General features: G+C 38.5%; 1 long non-coding RNA gene across 1 annotated transcript; it reads right to left on the bottom strand.

The window, feature by feature from the left end:
• Window positions 1–9839: 9839 nt before the first annotated feature.
• Window positions 9840–10630, bottom strand: LOC104111417 (uncharacterized). The gene is made up of 2 exons (XR_011412795.1): window positions 10366–10630; window positions 9840–10226 (listed from the first exon to the last, which is right to left on the bottom strand). It is a non-coding gene; the product is annotated as an uncharacterized lncRNA (long non-coding RNA).
• Window positions 10631–16447: the final 5817 nt, after the last annotated feature.

Raw genomic sequence — 16447 nt, 5'->3', positions numbered from 1 at the left:
GTACCCTCGTGAATCTCACGTAGGACGTAATCGGTGTCCCCTGGTCCTAAGCATACTGCCAATGGTCCATCAAATGTCCTTCGGTATAATGTTCCATCTGCAGTTAATATGAACCGAGCAGCTTTGGTTCATAGGGCCCTCGAATATTTAGGGTTCGATGGGAGCTTTCCGTTCTTCAAGTATACAATATACTTATTCCTCCAATCTCAGTTTAAGCTTGTAGAGTTTATCTCGGCGTGACCTTCCTTGATCACGGATCTCGAAGTTGAACGACAGTCCCCGAGCTGATCTCATCTTCCCCGACCGATGATCCCAAATTTGCAAGTGCATCGGCCTCACTGTTTTGTTCTCGAGGTACATGTTGTAAGGTCCATTCTTTGAAACGGTGCAAAGTTACCTGCAGTTTGTCCAAATACCTTTGCATTCTATCTTCTTGAACTTCGAAGGTTTTGTTTACTTGATTTACCAAAAACAAAGAGTCACACTTGGCTTCAATGATTTCTACTCCCAAGCTTTTAGCTAGCTCAAGACCTACAATCATGGCCTCATACTCGGCCTCGTTGTTAGTCAACCTAGTAGTTTTGATAGATTGTCTAATAGTGTTACCCGTGGGCGGCTTTAAAACGATGCCTAACCCGGACCCCTTCACGTTCAAAGCCTCGTCCGTGAAAAGGGTCCATACCCTCGATGATGTATCCGATTTCAATAAGAGTTCTTTTTCAACTTCGGGTACGAGGGTCGGCGTGAAATCGGCCACGAAGTCCGCTAAAATTTGAGACTTGATGGCCGTACGGGGTTGATATTCGATATCGTACCCACTGAGTTCGACGGCCCATTTGGCCAATTGGCCTGATAGTTCAGGCTTGTGAAAAATATTACGAAGTGGGTAAGTGGTTAATACGCATATATGGTGACATTAAAAGTACGGTCTTAACTTTCTAGAGGCGCTTATCAGTGCAAGTGCCAATTTTTCTAGGTGTGGATATCTAGCTTTTGCTTCTCCTAAGGTTCGACTTACATAATAAATAGGAAATTGCATACCTTGCTCTTCTCGAACTAGGACACCACTTATCGTGATTTCCGATACTGCCAAGTACAAGCAAATTTTTTTGTCTGTTTTTGGAGTATGAAGCAGTGGTGGGCTCGATAGATATCGCTTTAATTCCTCTAATGCTTGTTGGCATTCTGGGGTCCAAGCGAAATCGTTCTTCTTTTTGAGTAGAGAGAAAAATTTGTGACTTCGATCTGACGACCTTGAAATGAATCGGCCTAGGGCAGCAATCCGTCCCGTTAGCCTCTGCACGGCTTTTACACTGTCCACGATGGCGATGTCTTCGATGGCCTTGATTTTATCGGGGTTAATCTCAATCCCCCGATTTGATACCATGAAGCCGAGGAACTTGCCCAAACCGACCCCAAAAGCACATTTCTCGGGGTTGAGCTTCATGTTGTATTTTCTTAAAATCTCGAATGTTTCCTGCAAATGAGCTAAATGGTCCTCTGCGCGCAGGGACTTAACTAGCATGTCATCAATATAAACCTCCATTGGTTTACCTATCTGTTCCTCGAACATTTTATTTACTAGGCATTGGTAAGTAGCTCCTGCATTTTTTAGCCCGAAGGGCATCACATTATAACAATATGTTCCATACTTGGTGACAAATGAAGTCTTTTCCTGGTCTTCCGGGTTCATTTGGATTTGATTTTACCCTGAATAGGCATCGAGAAATGTAAGCACCTCATGGCCGGCCGTGGTATCGATCATGCGATCGATGTTGGGCAGTGGAAAAGAATCTTTAGGGCATGCCTTGTTTAAATCCTTATAATCTACACACATTCTAAGTTTGTTCCCTTTTTTTAGGGACTACAACTACATTGGCTAACCATTCGGGATATTTTACCTCCCGAATGGACTCTATTTTGAAAAGTTTAGTTACCTCATCCTTTATGAATGCGTGCTTTACCTCGGACTGGGGTCTTCTTTTTTGCTTCACCTTTTTGAACCTAGGGTCCAGGCTTAGCCGATGCATCGTTATATCTGGTGGGATCCCTGTTATATCTAAATGGGACCAAGCAAAACAATTTATGTTATCGATAAGAAATTGAATAAGCCTTTTCCTCGGGGGTTAATCTCGTTCCCATGTATACCTTTCGTTCGGGAAAATGCTCGATTAGCATGACTTGCTCCAATTCTTCAATCGTTGATTGGGTAGCATCGGAATCATCGGGAATCACGAAGGATCGGGGGATCCTTTGATCATCATCTTCATCGATCTTCTGATTTTCTGGTTGGGTTAGAGTGATGTCTGTGATTGCTATTTGGCATCTCGTTCCCCTTTTGAGTCTGATCCCTTTATTGATGAAGGTGAGGCTATCGGATTCGCTTCCTCGACGGTAAATATTTCTCTTACGGACGGTTGTTCTCCGTACACTATTTTGACTCCCCTCGATGTTGGGAATTTAAGAACCTGGTGTAGGGTCAAAGGTACAACTCTCATGTTGTGGATCCATGGCCTTCTAAAAGGGCGTTATACCTCATGTCACCTTCGATTACGTGGAACTTCATTTCCTGGATGGTCCCGACCACATTTATCGGCAGAATTATCTCGCCTTTGGTGGTTTCACATGCCATATTGAATCCGTTTAGAACCAGGGTTGCGAGTACGACCTGGTCCTGTAGACCGAGATGTTCTACAACCTTCGATCTAATGATGTTGGCCGAGCTACCTGGATCAATTAACACACGCTTAACTTTAGTTTTATTCATAAGTACGGATATTAGCAGTGCATCGTTATGAGGTTGTATGACTCTTTTTGCATTTTTATCATTGAAGAACAAAGTTCCTATGGGTGCGTAATCCTAAGTTCGAGGTCATTTTTCTCTCATAATCGATGCCTTAGTGCATTTAAGCACCGACTCTTGAGGGGTGTCGACGCCGCCGATGATCATGTGGATGACGTGCTGTGGTTCTTTTTGTTCATTTTGTTTGCCGAAATCCCTGTTTTTGAAATGATTCTTCGCCCCGTCGCTTAAAAATTCTCGAAGGTGCCCTTTATTAAATAACCGGGCTACCTCTTCTCTTAGTTGCCTGTAATCTTCCGTTCTGTGGCCATAGGTTCCATGATATTCACACATTTGATTGGGATTCCTCTGGGAAGGATCGGTCTTCATGGGTCGAGGCCATTTAGTGTCTTTGATGCATCCTATAGCCGACACGATGGCGGATGCATCAATGCTGAAGTTATACTCCGATAACCGTGGTGCTTCCTTAGATCCGGTAGGCCTGTTGAACCCACTAATGTTCATCAGCACCCAAGACCCTTGACCTCGATCACTTGTTTTGTTGCTTTGTACGGGGTTACGTCTCGATTCATTGGTTCTGTGGTTTCTACTATACGGTCGATATCGGTCCCTGATCAGACCTTGTTCTCGATTGATATCCCTTCGAGCTGCGGGTTCAGCCCCCAACTGATCATCTTCGACTCTAATTTTTGATTGGTACTGATTGTGCACATCGATCCAAGTGATAGCTGGGTACTCGATCAGGTTATGCTTCAACCATCGTGAAGCCATCGAACTTCGTTCGTTTAAACCTTGAGTGAAAGCCTGAACAGCCCAATCGTCTGTGACTGGTGGCAGATCCATTCGTTTCATTTGAAAATGAGATACGAACTCCCTTAGCATCTCGTTATCCTTTTGTCTTACCTTGAATAGGTCTGACTTCCTGGTCTCGACTTTTATGGCCCCGGCGTGTGCTTTTATGAAGGAATCTGCAAGCATAGCAAATGAATCGATAGAATTAGATGGAAAATTATGATACCATATCATTGCTCCCTTTGACAGGGTTTCACCGAATTTCTTCAATAATACGGATTCGATCTCATCATCCTCTAGATCGTTCCCTTTCATGGGACATGTGTATGAGGTGACATATTCGTTGGGGTCGGTAGTTCCATTATATTTAGGAATCTCGGGCATGCAGAACTTCTTTGGGATCGGTTTAGGAGCCGCTCTTGGGGGGAAAGGCTTTTGTATGAATTTTTTGGAATCTAAGCCCTTCAATATTGGTGGTGGCCCCGAGATCTGATCAACCATGAAGTTTTATGTTTCCATCTTTTTATCGTTTGCTTCGATCCTCTTTTTTCCCGATTCTATTCGTTTGGTCAGTTCTTCGAACATCTTAGCAATTTCGGGATGGGCAATTTCTCGGGGTTGACTAGGCTCCGGCCTACTCGGTATCTGGGTTTGACTATGCAACTGAGCCATCGCTGCCTGTTGAGCTTGCAACATTTTGAAAATCATACGCAAGCTGACGCCGTTTTCCTCGACGTTATGAGTATCTCGAGCTGCAGATCAAGTGCCACCATGTATGCTATTTTCAGGTTCATAATGTAGGTTCGCCTCAATAGCCACATGCGAATTAATGTCTATCGGCACTTCGATTCGAGCTTCAACGACGTTGACAAGCGGTCTTTCGGTACTGGGTGTCAAGTTGTTGTTCTCATCTTGAAGACCAGCTTCGTTGTCGATAGGTAAGGTCGTTTAATTGATAGTTTAGTTGTTGCTAATCCGAAATCAAAGACACTTCCGGAAACAAACGCAAAACGGCGTGTTTTTGCAGATTCGTATCAAATAACCACTGTTATCCTTAGCCCCACGGTGGGCGCCAAACTGTTTACCCGAAAAATATATTGAGTTAGATTTGTACGTGGTTCTAAGGGTATGTGGTATAACTTGACACAAATCATAAGAATGAATAGAAATATCAAGTGTTGACTATAGAGAATGAAAAATAAGCAAAGTTGGAAGAGGATAATTTACAGATTAGGCAAGATGAATCAATTTATCAAGCTAAAAAAGGGTAACTCTTCAATATATGGGTGTATGATATCTCAGTTACAATGTATGCAAAAACTTAGTCCTTTCAGAAATAATAACCATTCCCTTTATAGTGGAGGGATCCTACTTTAGATATAATTAAAAATACATAATGGGAGACCCATGATAAATCAGCTTTTTCATAATTCCTGCCGGGATTCTCTCCTCTAGTGGGATTGCAACGGCTCTTGTCTATGAGCTCGATATTGATTCGAGCTTGGTATCGACTCGAGCTCTCGATCTTGACTCGAGCTCGATTCTGACCCGGCTCCTTGTATTGATTCGGGGTCAGTGTTGGTCAGTTTCTGCCTCATAAGCAAGATAACTTCACTTTGCATCATAGTTCGATTTGGATTCGAGCTCGATAATGATATCGAGCTCGACATTGATCAGTTCCTAGGGCTCGAAGCTTGGTGACCTGATTTCGGACCTCAACCTGATTATGAAGATGCTTCTCCGATCCAATGTATTACCATTTCGACTAGTTCGTACGAAAAACTAACCGGTTTTTACCGTATACAAATAAAAAATTTTAATCTTAACATTCTTATTTTACCTGTAATGACAGGACTAATTAGGATCCTTACCACCACTTATATTATTTAAAATAAAAGAATATGTGGACCTCTCACCACTATTCATTTACATATGTTCTTGGTAATTTGCATATATTAGACTCCTACGTATCAAAAGTTTTAGTCAAACACCATATACATAAAATGAGAGTGATGAAGTATTATTTATTGTCAAATATAATAATCATCCTCAAAACCAATAACGAGCCTTAGCTGCTCCTCTTTTTTGTTTGTTTCGCGTTTCATTTTCATGAGTCTAGTCTAAGGTGGCATGTGGGCCGGTTAGGACGGGGACCGGCCCAGGACCGCAAGCCCACATGGGCGGTGGGCCTAAACGGTCCTAACCGGATAGGACCGGAACCGTGGGGTGGTGGGCCGAGTAGTGGACCGGTCTCATAGGGGAGGCCCGCGAGACCGGGACCGTTTAGGACCGGGACCGGCTGAGAAGTGGGCCGGTTCAAGCGGTCCTAAACGGGCCCAACGGATAATTTTAAAAAAAAAATTGACCGTTTGGCCATTTAAAAACTAGCCGTTTGGTCTGCTAAAATAGCCGTTGGCTATTTGCAAAATAGCCATTTAACCCCCCAAATTTTGTTTTAACCCCAAACTTTTTATAATTATACTTTTTTCCTATTTTCAACTATAAATACCCCCTCATTCTCTTATTTTTCTCACAAAATCATCAATCTCTCTCTAATATTCTTCTATAATTGCTTACTTAATTGTTACAATTTGTGCAAAATTGTGAAGTTGGTGAATTGAAGTCTTCAACGATAATTATCTTTCAACAAGTTGTTCGTCAATTCGATAAACTCGTTCCAACTCTTAAGTTTTAATATTATAATTTTGTTTGTTTTATTTACTTTGCTTGATTAATTAAGATGGCTTATTCCCTAAAAAAATATTTAGTAAAAATAAGGAAAAATTCAAGAGTGGTGAATCTAGTGGCCAATCTGTTCCTCCTCCACTTCCCCGGCTCCCCGGCCGAAACCTGTTACCCGTCCTACACCTGCTATTCTTGATAGCGATAATAGTTTATTACAATTTATCGAGAGTCAATTTTGCCATAATATTTTCACCCGGTGAACAATTAAACCATGAATATATGAATGCTCTTTATGGTAATCCAACTATTGATGAAAATGATGATGAAGAAATAGATTTTGATGAAACGCAACCGGATGACGATACACCCACTAGTCCTGCTCCTGAAGTTAACCCAACTAATAATAATCCAAATGATCCCCCGTCTGACCCTCCTGTTACTGCCCCTACTTTTTCTAGACAACCTTCTAAACGGGCAGAAACATTTCTTGTTTGGCCATTTTTTACTCAACTAAGAGAAAAAAATAGACTAAATATAAAACTTGTGGCAAAGAGTTAGTTTTTAAATATGTTGGAAGTCCCGGGGGGGGAGGGGGGGAGGCAAGTTTGACTAGACACATATTGCTACACCCTCAAAATAAAGCTAGATATTTTCATATAAAAGCTTTGGCCGAGGGGGCAAGTGCACCTAGTCAGGCTGACCTTAGTACCGGGTCAAATCAATTTCAACCGGGAATTAACACTGTTACTGGTTGTATTTTATATTATGATCCAAAAAAAGATCGGGAAGAATTGGCAAAAATGGTTACTGTTATGTGCTTACCCTATAGTTTTCCTTCTAACCCTCACTTTGTGCATTATATTAGAAAAGTTTATAATCCTACTTATAAAGGTTTTCCTCGCACAACCGTAAAGAGTGATATTTATAAATATAAACATGAATATGAACAATATTTGCGCTATTTATTTACTCATATAAATTGTCGTGTTGCTATTACAACTGATATTGGTAGAAGTGATAATGACTGTGATTACCTTACTGTTACCTGTCATTGGATTGATGAGGATTGGATAATGCAAAAGCGCATTATTGCTTATAGAATAATTAATTCACGTCACACAGTGCAGTTTATTTCTAGCACGATTACGGATATTTGTAGATATTTTTGCATTTGTGATAAAATAATGTCAGTTTCAATGGATAATGCTACTAGTAACACAAATGTTGTAGCATTGCTTACCACTACACTAAGTCCTGCATTTAATAATATTTTTCATGTTAGACGTATTTATCATATTTACCATTTAATTGTGGGTGATGGTATGCGAATTTTAAATATTGAAATTGAAAAGGTTAAAATGGCTCTTAATTGGCTTTTTTATTCAAACCGTAGAAGTAGACTTAGAGAATATTTTAAAAGATGCGATGAATTTGGCCTAAGAGAAAGAAAGGTTCCTAAACCTTGTCCAACTAGATGGAATTACATGTATGAAAGTTTAGTTGTTGCATATGAATATAGAAACCCCATAAACTCAACGTTTAATGCTCATGTAAGTGATGATAATGAGAACCTTACAAATGCGGATTGGGCTAATGTTAAAATGCTTGTAGATTTTTTAGAAAAATTTCATATTGCTACAAATGAATTTTCTGGGCAATATTATCCTACTATTTCTAACTGTTTAGTTTATATTGCAGAACTTGCAAATTTGTTTGATCATTTTTAAGAGGGTGGAAAAATTTATCAATTTGCTATTGATTCCATATATATATATATATATATATATATATATATATATATATATATATATCTTAAGATGTATATATAGTATATAAATCGAATATTAATGCATAAATCTTAAGATGTATATATAGTATAGTATAGTATATATATTATAACGCATTGCTTTGAATATCTCTTTACAATATTTTTGTCTTTAAATTTGAATTAAAAATTTTAGGTGACAATTCTATAATATAATTTACTAGGAATTGCCTTAGATATTTTTATTACCATTTTTTTTCTCTAACTTGTATAAAAATAATTTAAAAAATAGAAAGTTTCCGTTGGGCCCACTTGGGCCCGCTTAGGACCGTTTGGGCCCGCTTAGGTCCGGGACCGGCCCACTTAACACGGGACCGCTAGTTCGTGGTCCCGGTCCCGGACCGGTTCCAACAACAAGCCCGCGAAGCCCCGGACCGCTTAGGACCGGCCCATCTAGAACCGGGCCGTGAAACCCACTTAGGACCGGGCCCGACCCACATGCCACCCCTAGTCTAGTCCTACTAATGAATCCTACCCGATACACGTGATTTTAATTTTCTGCCACATATGTGGAAGTCTAAAACAAATAAATGCTAAATTTATGGGATGGGTCTGCTAACAATTGCAAATGCCTTGTCACGAAGGATTTGACTAATTTAATTGTACTCACAGTGTAATTGAATTTTTTTATATTATTAGCTGTGTATTTAAAATCGTTGTAATAATAATAATTTTTCGTTTTGAGTTATTAATTTTTCCTTCATGAATGACCATTTATAATTATCTTTTAAGTAATTTAAATGTATAAAAATTCAAAAATAATCATTTAATGTATATATTAGATTTCTTTTAATGCGTTAGTTTAAAGGAATTAAACTCTGTCGTATCATAAAAGCCTTAGTCTCGTTTGGTACGAGGGATAAGGAATAATTAATCGTAGGATTAAATTTGAGATGAGTTTATCTCACGTTTGGTTGGGATAAAATCGTGATATAACTAATTTTGGGATTGTAATATTTTTTATCCTCATGAGTGAGTAGAATAACTAATTACCGGATAATTAATGATATAACTTGTTTCCTTACCTGAGTTAAAACCACTAAGATAGATAAGAAACAAACTCTGGCAATTAATAGATACCTGCCTGAAAGTTTCAATTTCGAACGCTATAGCAACATGCTATTATCTCGAAACCCTAATACAGAAAAGAAAAATAGAAATAGAAATTAGCTGGAAAGTTGAACAGAGTAAGAGTTAGAGGCGCATGTAGTGTTATAGAACCAATTCATCCGAACCCAATACTTTCGAAACGGAGTATAAAATTAGTATAAAAATTCACCAAAATTGCAGCATATAATGGGTCTGAACCCATAACTTTAAAAATATAATAGGTTCATTACAAGAACCGTAAATGGTGAACCCATAAAATTAAAATTATGTACCCGCCTCTAATAAGAGTAGTATCTCTAACCAAAATTTTACACTCCCGGTGGTAAAGTCCACCACCCAAAACACTAACATTGCCGTAAATCTAAGAAGGATTTCACTCATACAAAGTGTAGAAAAACTTTAAGTTAATATTTTATCCGGTTATAACAAATACTAACAGATAGTTGTTGGTTGTAGGCTTGTAGGTAATCTTAATCTGATGATTAAAAACATATGTACACAGGCAATGCACAAAATTGTCAAATTATAAACTCATCAAACAGTTAAATCTACTTTATTATTAGTATACATAATCAAGAAAAAAAACTATATAAGAGAATGAGAAAAGCCCTACCAGAATGATAATTTCCGGTTTTGGCGGCAGTTGTTTGTGGCGTTAAGTTCTCGTTGCAAAGATTATTCAGCTGCGACTTAATGTTATTCAAGAAGGCCGTGGCTTCATCAAATGGCTTTGACAGCTCCTCTTTGTATTTGTGTAGTATCCCACAATATGGTTCCTTCCACAAAAAAAAAATTAAAAAACCCTCATTTATAAATGTGAATCTAAGCTACAAATGTTGTGTGCGTGTGTGTGAGAATACGTGTATGGTTTCTTCCAACTTTTTTTTTTACATATGAGATTTTCACCATAAATTCATCAAGTTCTGGATCAGTTCCAATTTCTGTGGGACAGCTGGTGATTATGCAATTCTCCATGCTGAGTATTGAAGTCATTTCTGGTGGTGCTCCAACCTTCATAAACAAATGAAAGTAAGGTTTCTTTTTTTAAGTCATACATTCAAACACAGTAATGGAGACAAACATGGGAGAAGAACAGATACCAGTTACTGTGCATGAACACAGTGAAAGACACAATTACAAAAAAGATTACCTTTCGGCAGTCGATATAGGCAGACACTAAGTATTGATAAAGAGGATGATTAGCAATTTGAGCTTTAATAAGATCTGACATATTCCCCATGGCTTTTTCAGCTTCTTCTAATTCATGAACTACAATATTAATACTATTACTGGTATTATCGTAAAGTGGACCTGGACCATCTTGCTCATGTCTAGTTATTATATCTTCCAACAACATTGTTACTTGAATGAAGCTTGTATAATTAATTCATCCATCAACAGTAACAAGATGAGGTTTGCATTACTGCGCATAAGGAAAGAGCTACAGGAGAGAGAAGGGAAAAAAAAGTAGGGAAATGAATGACCGAAGGGAGAAGAAAAAGTCATCAGTTTGGTGCACGTTCTCGCATGCTGTAAAACAGTAACTATTGGTACGTACGCAATGCCAGCTGCAGTTCTTTAAGGAAACCATATTTCTTATTCTACGTACTGAGGCACAAACAAACCTCTTCAATTTTTTTGCTGCCAAACAGTAACTCTTGTACTTCATGCTACAGACTTTCGAGTAAACTATATTTCTACTTGAGGCACCAATTCATGATGGGTTTCTTTCCAGGGCTACTCACCGCACTCTCATGACTCACCCGACCCAATGTTGTTGAATTTAAGGATCCGACCCAGACCGTACTGAACAATCGAACTTAGGTCGATTTTCACATAAAATACTTATTCGCACTCGATCATACCAAAAGAGATGCAAGATATGTGCATATTAGGTAAGCATTAAACCATGTGTAACGAGACCAGCTATTTTAAGTTTTGGCATTACATTATGTGATTTGAGACTTCGAGCAGCTTCATATGATGCATTATGACTTACGTGCAGGATTGTTTTTGATTTTTGAGTGATTCGGTGTTGATTTGATAGAGTGATTCTCACGTTGGAAGCTTTAAGTTGAAAGAGTTAACCAAAGTTTGACTTTTCAATAAACGATCTCGGAATCGAGATTTGATGGTTTCAATAGGTCCATATGGTGATTTTGGACTTGGACGTATGTTCGGATTTGAATTTGGATGTTTCTAGAAGGTTTTGGCTTTATTTGTCGAAAGTTGGCAATTTGAAGAAGTGGAAGTTCATAGGTTAGACCGGGAGTTGACTTCGGTATTATTGGACTCCTATTGCGGCTTTGAGACCTGGTATAAATCGATTGGTTGATTGGAACTTGTGTGCAATGTTTGGCTGTGAACCCGAATGGTTAAGTGTGATTCAGATACGTTCGGTGAAGTTTGAAGGTTTGAAAGTTAAGAGGATGATATTGATCTTCCATTCTCGCTTTTGATTTTATTTAAGATGTTTCGAGCTTTTGGATAAGTTTGGATAATATATTTGGACTTATTGGTATGATTGAACAGTGTCCGGAGGGGCTCGGCAGAGTTTCGGGGTGGTTTCGGACCATTTCAAACGATGTTAGCATCGCTGGTTGTCTGGTGTCTCTGATGTCCTTCCCGATCGTGAAGGACTAACCGCGTTCACGTAGTGATTTTTGGCATGCGGGATTTTTTTGTGCTCCGCATTCACATCAGTAGTTCGCGTTTGCGAATGGGATATGGACTGGAGGAATTTGGTTCTACGCGTTCGCGAAGGGGAGGTCAGTTGTGCATCGCGAACGCGATAGTCTAGCCGCATTCACGAGGAAGGACTGGAGGGTCGGTGTGTTTTGTGCTTCATATTCGCGAAGTGTTGGCCGCGAATGCGATGAAGGAATTCGGCCAGGGGTATATTTTTTCCAGAAATTCTGGAATTTGCTCATTTTTAACTATTTGAGTTTCAGAGATCGGGAAGAGGCGATTTTGGAGAGGATTTTCACTACTACTTTGTGGGTAAGTAATTTATACTTGAATTTGATTATATAACTTGGTTTCCCCATGGATTTACACATTTTAATCATTACATTTTGAGAAACACTGGGATTTATCCCTACACTTTAAGAGAGTGTATTTTGGGGATTTAGTACCGATTTGAACTCGGTTTTGGAATCTAATCATATATTTGGACCCGACAGGTTATAGATCATTAGATTTTGGTATTAGTTCCAGATTTCTGGCACGCGAAGCTGGGTTAACGTTTGTTGACTTTTGGGAATTTTTTCAAAAATCGAAGCTTTATGAATTGGGTTCGTTTCTTATGTCATTGGTGGACTTCCTTAGTCGTTGTTTGGCTAGATTTGAGCTGGTTAGAGGTGATTTCTCAAGAAATACGATTTTGGAGCTTTGGACAAGCCCAGTTGAGGTAAGTATCTTGCCTAATCTTGTTGAGGGAACAACCCTTAGGAAATAACCTTGTTTGTTTAATTAAAATATGTAGATGTGACGTATATGCAAGGTGACGCGCGTATATATGATTGCTATGTATGATTCATGACCGAAGTAGTCTTTAGGCTATACTATGCCTTGAATTGGATATCGTGCTTCTTATTATCATGCTTTATATATTTGTATGACTATGTGAACTCCGTGAATCATGCTAGAGATCACATGTAGGTATTGATTTCCTGTTTGAGTATGATATTTGCTATTGTATGGCGTATCCGCCTGATTTGAGTCGTAGTTGTACACTTCGCGTATGCATACATCGTAGCATGCTGTTTTCCTCAGTCCATGAGTATATGATTGAATTTTCGCTAAACATATACGTATGTTCTTGTATATGCCTTTTATGTGATGGGACTGGTTTAGCAGCACATGAAAGGTCCGTGCAGGCTGAGTTATTATGGCGTGTGAGTTGTCCGTGCGGTTGTTATAATCTATGGCACGTGAGTTCTCAGTACGGTTATGGCATACGAGTTATCTGTGCAGCGTATGGATAAGGATCTATCACGATCACGCCCCAAAATCGAGGAGCGCGACCGGCACTCAACCGAGTAAACCCAGTCGAGCAAGCCTAATTTACATTAACCTCTCATCATTACTCATGCATGATTTACCATTACATAATAAGATCTTGACTTTCATATTAAATACACTTGGCTCATTGGCCCATATTTTCTTTCTCGTGGTGGTTACACAGCTCTATAAATAGTTGTAAATACTGTGAACATAAATACATAACAAAACTCAAATCTTTAATTACATGACCCACAGTGTACATGGAGCTTCTATGACAATAGATACCTAAGTACATAAAACCAACTAGACTCGAATGCCCACTGGAATTGTAGCGGGCTCACCATAATCTAATGCGCAGAAGATCCCTACCAAAGATCCATATCATCCTGTAAAAGTATACATATATCCATTAAAAGATGCAGCGCCCCCGGCAAAAGGGACGTGAGTACATGTGGAATAGTACTCGCATGTAAGGCATATAGAACAATATATGAAATCATGGTAATTCAAATAAGAGTCATATGAAGTACATCAAGAACTACGAAATATCCCATAGATTCACATTTCAAGTCTCATTATGCTTACTTCATTTTAAATTTTGTTTAGGATTAACTGAGACATACGAACTATGCGTGGAATTCATAATATAAAGTAATTGAAACAACATGTTCAAACAAGGCCAATGAAAATGGCATGTAATGTCTGTGTTAACAATGCGTCTCACTAGACTGTCCATATCCCTCTCTTATCTTACACTTATACATTACATAGACCGTCCTTAGTGTTGACATATCATATTAAACACTTATGTGTTTCATAGACCGTCCATAGGTTTCCATGGACAATACACATATGTGTTTCATAGACCGTTCATATGATTAACATATACCATACAATACCTGTGCGTGTCATAGACCATTCACAGTGTTTACTTACACAATACAACAGTGCGTTTCATAGACCGTTCACAGTGTTTACTTACACAATACACTTGTGCATTTCATAGACCGTTCACAGTATTTACTTACACAATACACCTGTACGTTTCATAGACCGTTCACAGTGTTTACTTACACGATACACTTGTGCGTTTCATAGACCGTTCACAATGTCTACTTACACAATACACTTGTGCGTTTCATAGGCCATTCATAGTGTTTACTTACACAATACACTTATGCGTTTCATAGACCGTTCACAGTGTTTACTTACACAATACACCTATGCGTTTCATACACCGTTCACAGTGTTTACACAATACACCTGTGCATTTCATAAACCGTTCACAGTGTTTACACAATACATATGTGCGTTTCATAGACCGTTCACAGTGTTTACTTACACAATACACATGTGCTTTTTCATAGACCGTTCACAGTGTTCATTCATATTATATTATACACCTATACGTTTCATATCCCATCCATAGGGATCATACATATCATTATGCACATAACCATATATAAACTCAAAGCGACATGATTAATATTATATTAAGGTCGTAAGTTCCCGGATCATTGCAACATTTCATGTTCATGCTCATCATGGAGAAACATAGCTCATTACATTAGCATATGCATGGTAAATCAATAAGTCAATTTCAATGGCATATGAGCCCAATTTCTTTTCTTAAGGTTCATCATTATTTTAGCGTAGGACATCTCCCTTTCATATCGTTATTCACTCACTTGACATCTTGAGGTCATTAGCTAAGTTCATGATTCTTGAGGACTTAACATCGAAGTCATTTACATACATTATTTCAGAAGCATACAACTATAGTCGAAACCATTGGGACATACAACATCTCATAATTCTCATTTAGGCAAACGACCACATCTCATATTTATACTATCACTTCATTAGTACTTCCAACTGCTTACAATATCATTATTTCATTGGCTCCTTTTTTCCATACATATTATTCTTCATTCATGGCACGGTGGCCGTATCTCATATTCCATACTTTCATTTCATTTCATTGGCGCTATTGGCCACCATCATAACTTTCATCATTGGCACGGTGTCTACACTTTATATCCCCATCTCACTACTTTTACTTTCAAGCATCTTTATAGATTATTGACAACAAAGAATCTCTAACCACGAATTTTAGTACACCTATGAGGAATTAAGAGTCTTAGGCACATTGAGACTTCTTACACAATTTAGCATAATAGCCTTCACTTGAAACACTACTTGGAGTCATAACATTTTATATCCAACTGATGCTTTGAACACATTCCCGAAGGATAACATCATATGATAATATCATCCGAAATATATTTTGAACATATACCTTTCAACACAAAGTTTATTCGGAATAGTTGATTTATAAAGAATAACTCGGGACTTACAAGAACATCATGGAATTCAATTCTAGTTAAGAAGTTTAGCCAACATACCTCGCTTTGAGCTTTCCTTAAATTACTACAACATTCCAAAAATTCTAGCAATCCCAATCTATTTTGAGATATAACAAAATTGAACCATAATTAGGAAGATATTCATGGTTTCAGTTCATTTGAGCATTTTATCAAACACTAGGTGTGCAAATTTGGCTACAAGGTTCTTCTATAAGATTTCCTTCATTCTACAACCCAATCTTTGCTTATTTGAGCTCAACAATCTTTCCACAAACCTTATTGGTATATGCATGTATAAATAATACTCTTTCACCCAAGAATCATACTCCTAATCACCCATCTTTTACCCCCAAACTCGAAATTGAATACTAGGGGTTTGAATCTTACCTCTTAGATGAAGATCTTGTGAGATTTCCTTGTTGGATTTCAAAGCTTGGGCAAGATCTTGATGAACAAAATACTTCATCTACTTTACCTCTGTAGAACACTCTCACTTCTCTCTAAAAAAAAACCTCAGATGATTGCCCCAAAATAAGCCCCAAAGCCTATTTATCAAATTGGGGTCGAGTTATGAAAATAAAAAAACTAACCCTACGAAATCAGGTCTACGGTCGCATAATGGACCGAAAAATGGCTATGCGGGTTGCAAAATGCACCGCAAAATTGGTGCCAAAAATCGGGCTGTACTGCTCCATTCTGCGACCAGCTTTGCGATCGCAGAAGCACTTTCGCGATCGCATAATTATTCTGCGATCGCAGAAATTGTCGCAGAATCTCATTTTTTCAACCTTTGGTAATTTAGTCATAACTTCTTGTAGGAATGTTCAAATGACGAACGGTTTGAAGCGTTGGAAACTAGAC

The sequence above is a fragment of the Nicotiana tomentosiformis genome, chromosome 12 (genome assembly GCF_000390325.3).
Source record: "Nicotiana tomentosiformis chromosome 12, ASM39032v3, whole genome shotgun sequence".
NCBI lineage: Eukaryota > Viridiplantae > Streptophyta > Magnoliopsida > Solanales > Solanaceae > Nicotiana > Nicotiana tomentosiformis.
The sequence above is the reverse complement of the archived record's forward strand: the minus strand, read 5'-3'. Positions and strand labels throughout refer to the sequence as shown.